Source organism: Lutjanus erythropterus, chromosome 7, assembly GCF_056507025.1.
Source record: "Lutjanus erythropterus isolate fLutEry1 chromosome 7, fLutEry1.hap2, whole genome shotgun sequence".
Classification (NCBI taxonomy): Eukaryota; Metazoa; Chordata; class Actinopteri; order Lutjaniformes; family Lutjanidae; genus Lutjanus; species Lutjanus erythropterus.
In genome coordinates this window covers 693,339-699,764 of record NC_139323.1, presented here as the reverse complement: position 1 = coordinate 699,764, position 6,426 = coordinate 693,339, and the positions used below count along the sequence as shown (strand labels likewise).

The window sequence follows — 6,426 nt, the reverse complement described above, 5'->3', positions numbered from 1 at the left end:
CAGCTTAGCAGCGCTTAGCTACAGGGCACATCTGGGCACATCAGGGCAGTGAGAGCAGTGAGGTCATGTCTGCATGGATCATGTGACCGAACAAGGGTAGATCTGAATTATTATTATTATTTTGTTTTATTTATTATTTTGGACCACACAGACAGACTTTCACACACACACACTTACAAAAAACAAAACAAAAACAAAAACAAAAAAAAACTTTGACAAAAGGGCACTTTGGCATCAAGGGGCAAAGGGGGTCTGCTGTTGGGGGTCTGGGAGCGTCCTGTTCCAGAAGAAAAATGGTGTGATTTTAACATGTTAACAAAACATTCTGGTGACTGTTTCAGTTAAAAGAGTTAGTTCACTCTTCTGTTTGTGATTTCTGCAGACATTACTACCTTTACTTTTACCTTTGTACTTGGAAAAAAAGGTAAAAAGTAAATACAATAAAAGTAAATCTACATTAAAAGTAAAGTTATTTTACTGAGTATTTTTACTTTAGCAATTTATAGTTGTTCATTTAATAGACCTGTCTTATCTTCTCTTTTGTATATTACCATTTTTCTTAAATAAAACAAAAGTAATGTAACAGAAAAAGATGCAGAATACACAATATTTCTTATCTGATTGCTCAATTAATCGGCAGAATAATCAATAGATTATGCTTTAATTTTACTGGTTCGGTCCACTTGAGATCAAATTGGGCTGTATGTGGCTCCTGAACCAAAATGAGTTTGACACCCCTGATGTAGACATTGATACAACTACTACACTACTTCAGTATATATCACTCTCATAATACAAGTTAGACATTATGATGTTCTGGACCTTTGCTTTAGAAAATTTTCTCTAACTGGACCTCTTTGAATTTTAGTTGAATACCCCTGCTGTAGAGGGTACCTCTGGAGTGCCTCTCGGACACCTCGAGACTTCAAGCCATCTCTGAATCTTGTAAAAAGGAAATAAAATTGTAATGTGTAGTTCATGTGATTTTAATTCAGTGAGGTCCCATGATTAATTGTAGACAAAATAAATGATACATTCACTTACACTGATACACTATAAAATGTAACACTACATTCATCGAGAATTATTTTTTATATTGTAGCAACATAGTTTGTATCATAGCAACTCAAAAATAAATGTTTTCTTGTATCTGTAGCTTTCCTCTTATATTTCTAAAGTTTTAACCCAAGAAAATAGTGTTGTCAAAAATATCTGAATATTGATCAGATTGATACTGAATATTTGGAATGCTTTTAATATTAATTTTTAACAGTATTGATATTCTGGTACCAGCTGTATTTTTTCACTCTTTCCTCTCACCAACAGTGTGCTGACACACATTGCTACAGTACCCACATAGTTCTACCTTTTCTTACTTAATCACAGTGTTGTCTTCTTTCCATCATTTCTATCAAATACTGATATTTTTCAAAGTATTGTATCAAAATTAGAAATTCCAGTATTGTGACACTACCATGTGACATTACCATGAAATTAGCTTTTATTTATCTGCTAAGCTATGATTATAGTATGTTAATACCTTACAACATACGACATACCTTTCAAAAGGGGCACGGGTCTGCTGGAGGACATACCAGTGAGCCAAGTCCAAAGCACTCTCTTTCTTGTTTTCCAGTGTTATGCGTACATTACATGAGTTCTGACAGAAAACATGGACTCTGTCCTCCTTGGGCAATCGACATTGCCATGATCTTGCCAGCATAGAAGTATCAGTTGTCTTTCATCGCTGTTATCAAATGAAATCAAACATCACATGTCAGATGACTGAATCAAAAATATTGTTCATCACATTGCCACCTATCTGTGAGATTAGAGAACTCATGTTCATTTTAACCATAGTATTAATAGCTAATTTTCTCAAAAAATATTTTTATAAAAAGAAAAAGAAAGAAAAAAAAATTCTCACATTTCCTCCCAAATAATTTCAGGTACAAAGTATTGTACAATGGACATAGGTCTAAAATAAATACAGTGGTGGCCTCTTAGAACAATATGATTACATTTAATCATAAGTACCTTTGGAGTTGCATGTGAGGACTTTAGCATTAGGTGGGCCCTCAAAGATGCCAATTTTGTCTTTGATTTCATGTAGACAGAGCCAGAAAAAGTCCCAGGAAAGTCCTCCATTGTCCACAGCACCCTCAAATCGGTGAATTTACCGGGTGAAAAGTTGGATCTGCCCATGGCACTGGATGCTCCATCCCACACATTTCTTCTTATGATATTGAAGCATACAGTGCTGTCATCATTTATTCTGGAAGTGATCTGCTCCATTGTTTTCTCCAACGTCATCTTTAAGTCACTGAAACAATGGTAAACAAAACAAATACAGCTTAGTTAGTGTCATTCATTCATTGTCTGTAACCGCCTATTCTTGATGGGTTGCAGGGGGGCTGGAGCCTGTCCCAGCTGACATTGGGCGAGAGGCAGGGTTCACCCTGGACAAGTTCCCAGTTCATCACAGGGCTTTAGTTAGTGTCACTGGTAATAATTCTACCCATTGAACTACAATGTAAGATCCATAAGATTGTAATTAATATTTACTCAAAGCCCCTTTCATAAAAACTTTCAACAATAATGGTGTCAATAATAACAATGGAAAGGAGCAGTTTTACTTTTTTCTTACTTTTTCAGGCTGGGGGTTGGCAGTATATTGTGGGAGTCACTGGGCAAAAGTTCCATAATAACCTTTTAAGGGATAGGTCAGATTATTTGAAGTGGACCTGTACAAGGTACTCATCAATAGTCAGTGTATTACCTACAGTAGAGCTGGTCCTGACCTCCTTGGGCCCTAGGCAAAATTCTGCAAAGGGGCCCTCCTAACTGACCCATGAGCCATATAAACCATTTACAATTACCACACAGTCACACCTGAAACCCCAGTGCTCCCACTACAACCCTCTCTCCTTAAACCAGCTCCCTCCATCTGTCGGCCTATCTATACAGAACTGAATGAGGTATAAACAAGAAAGAATTATTGAATGGAATATTTGGTATAGAAGATCAATGCATATTAACACATAAAAAAATTGAAAATGTAGAAAATAATAAAACATAACACAGAACGTTGGCTCTTCTATCTGGTAATTAGTCAGTGAATTGACTTTTAAAGGCATAATATGCAACAGTATCAGATACGGGGGGGGGGATCAGTTTTGTGCTTACATTTTGATATGAATGACCTATTTAGGCTGCAGCTTGCTGATTCATTTTGCTGCTATTTTAAACAGAAAAATTTTTAAACAGAAGTTATTGGTTACATTAAGATTTAAAGAATGACATTTTATATAATATCTCCCACTGACCTGTCACTTGTGCTGGACTCTAAAGACCTTGAAATGGCTTCCTGAAGATCAGGGTCACCAGAGAGGTATTCTTCCTCAAACAGGTCAAGGTATGTACTACAAAATAAAATAATCTAGTTTATAATGGGTATTGTTAAAATAAAAATATATTAAGTTAACACAGACAGTTGCATTACCACAGGACAAAGAACTTCCTCTAATGGTTTAATAACTGGGATGTTGTGAAATAAAGAGTGCAAAGATGAGTTTTTGTTTACAAAGATTACAGGGTGTGTTTACTAAACAGCTTTAGTAGCTGGTCAAATGAGTGCAGTCAACAGTCTTTTTGATTCAGTCAGGAAATACCATGTCAGGGTTGCATCTGTTTTTTTTATTTTTCACATCATATTAATATATTATATACAATGTTAGCTTACAATAGTTGACTCTTAGTGTAGTCATCAGGTATCTATATGAAATTGCCCCACTAAGTTTGCTATTCAATAAATGTTTATCTAAAAGGAGACAAATCACAGAAACTTTATGGGTTGCTGATAAGTCCTGTTAATTTTGCTCAACTTACCTGGTTTTTATTGGTTATTGAGCTGGTTTATCCTCCTTATCAACCATATCGTGAGCAGGTTGTAACATTTGTGTCAATAAGCTAATTAATTCAAGGGAAAAAAAAAACTTTACATCATGGCCTGTCAGTTTTGAATTGCAAAACTCTCATGGTTTAGATTAGAATAATCAGTCTGTAACTGCACAGGTCCAAGGAAAATAATGGCCACACATCATACAGATGTCTTTTTGAGTTTTATTCCATCTCTTTATCCTCCGCAGACACTGTGAAAACTAGAAAAATAAAATACATAAAAAACAGCATTTGAAAAATAAATCTCTTATTATTTTTAAGTCTCTCAACAAATGTCCAGCATTTAGACAGGCTCAACAATAGACTTTCCCATGAATATCTGATATAGACAGGTCCCGACATGTTAGCATAACAACAGAAAACATATTAAATTGTCCATTCAAGGTCACAAATGTTAGAAACAGATACAAAAACAAATAAATGTAAAATAACTGTTACTGTTATTATGTTGAGGCTGTATGTACTTTCTTTTCAACTATGTTGGCGCTCCGCTCTGTAGCCATGTTGGCGCTCTCTGTCATCGTACTGCCTCAGCCCATAATGCCACGGGTGCGACCTCTGAACTCTAGTCATATGACCTATTACGCTATATCAAAAACAAACTTACATAAAGGACAATACATCCCTTTTAACCAAACAACATATTCAAAGGTGGTATATATTTAAATCATTTTTAAATTAAAGCTATCTTTTTAACACACAGTTCTTACATTTTTAAGCCATTTTAACAATCATGAATTGAAACATTAATGAAATTATGACTGTTTTGAAAATGTAAAATAAACATTTCAATTGAATTTTCGATAAACATGTCTCTCAGATAGTTACACACTCTCGCAAGATTGTTCACAGTTCTGGGGTTCCCTTGTAGACACGACTGTCCTCCTGCCTAAGAGCAGCCCACGGGAATGAGAGAAAGAGATGGACCCTTATGTTCTTTGCAGAATACGTCATTAAATTTGTTGCTAATTGTTTTTTAGAAGTTAAGTCACTAAAAGTGTCTGAAAAGTTGCTAAATCTGTTGACAACACTGGCTGTGTTATGTGGACATGTCAGCTTTCTGCCCCTTATTTGTGCAGACATCTCTGTGTTGGCGTTGCACTGAAACCTGTCTATTAGTAAGTGTGTAAAAAACAGGGACATAATCATTTAGTAAATTAAGTCAATCAGTTCTTACACAAAATTGTACTGTAAATAAGGCCTGCTGTTATAAAGCTTGGACCATGGAAATACTGTATGAAAAGAGACAAAGAAAATGCAAAAAAATAAACCTGTAGGATGTGCTGGATGAACTATTGCCAGATGCGCTGGGTTGGGTGGGACCATGTGACACTGCAGAGGTGTAACTGGCAGAGAAACTATGCATGTCACCACCAGCACTGACACTGGGACCAATCAGCGAGCCATGGGTGTTTGTACCGGAGATGGAAGAGGGTCTGCTGGACAAGCTGGAAATATCATCAGTCGTGATGACAGCAGCACTGGTGGGTACAGTGAGGGTGTCAACTGAGATGGAAGGTGCATCTGTGCAAATATTTTGGCTGGCAACACACCAAATAACATCATCAGCAGTGGAGGCTGAAGGAGCTGTACTGGAGAGGGACTGCACCTCAATAGTGGATATGGCTGCGTCCATTTCTGTGGAAGTGACAGGCACACTACCAATGACTGTAAGAACATGGAAGAACAGTACATTAACATTTAACTGCTCTGTAACATTTAAATTTTATGTAAGTGAGCATCAGAACACATTTTGGACTTTAACAATGCACATATTATGAGTTAGATTATGTATTCTATTCCACATAAAGTATTACTTAAAATAAATTTCAATTTGTTAAAAAAAAAAAAAAAAACATAACTAAGTTGTGTAGACAAAACAAACACATAACCAACACCTTTTAAATTTTCTTTATATAGTAGATGCATATAGATAAAAATATTTACCATAGTTGTCCTGTATTTCACAGGTGGTTGTATGGCTACTGTCTCCATCAGAATATGACTACAACATAATATAAATACAACATACTTCACTGATCCAATACACTATACTGGCAATAAAACAATGTAACAATTTTTGTTTAGGTCAGAGCATACTACAAGTAACAGTGCTTGAAGGACCACTTCACCCCAAAATCAAAATACATATTTCCCCCTGACCTGTAGTGCTGGCAACTTCTAACAACAAGGTATGTGAATTATTTAGAGGAACCGGGTCATGATTTTTGGAAAGAGACATTGCTGTTGATTTTTTCAAATGTATTGTCAGCGCTTTCAGCACCACAAAAGAAGTGCCATTTAGTCCAATTATACTGGAGGGAAGGTAAACATCAAAATTCTTTATCACTACTTACAGATTCTTTCTCCTCACTTAACATGACCGTCAGGCCTGACATAAATGGACTTTTGATGGAACAGTTTTTTCAAAAGCTCTCAACTCAAGGTCTGTTTCGAGCTCAGGGA

General features: G+C 36.0%; 1 pseudogene; it reads right to left on the bottom strand.

Annotated features, from left to right (window-relative positions):
- Window positions 1-234: 234 nt before the first annotated feature.
- LOC146323407 (uncharacterized) lies at window positions 235-6,107 on the bottom strand (annotated as a pseudogene).
- Window positions 6,108-6,426: the final 319 nt, after the last annotated feature.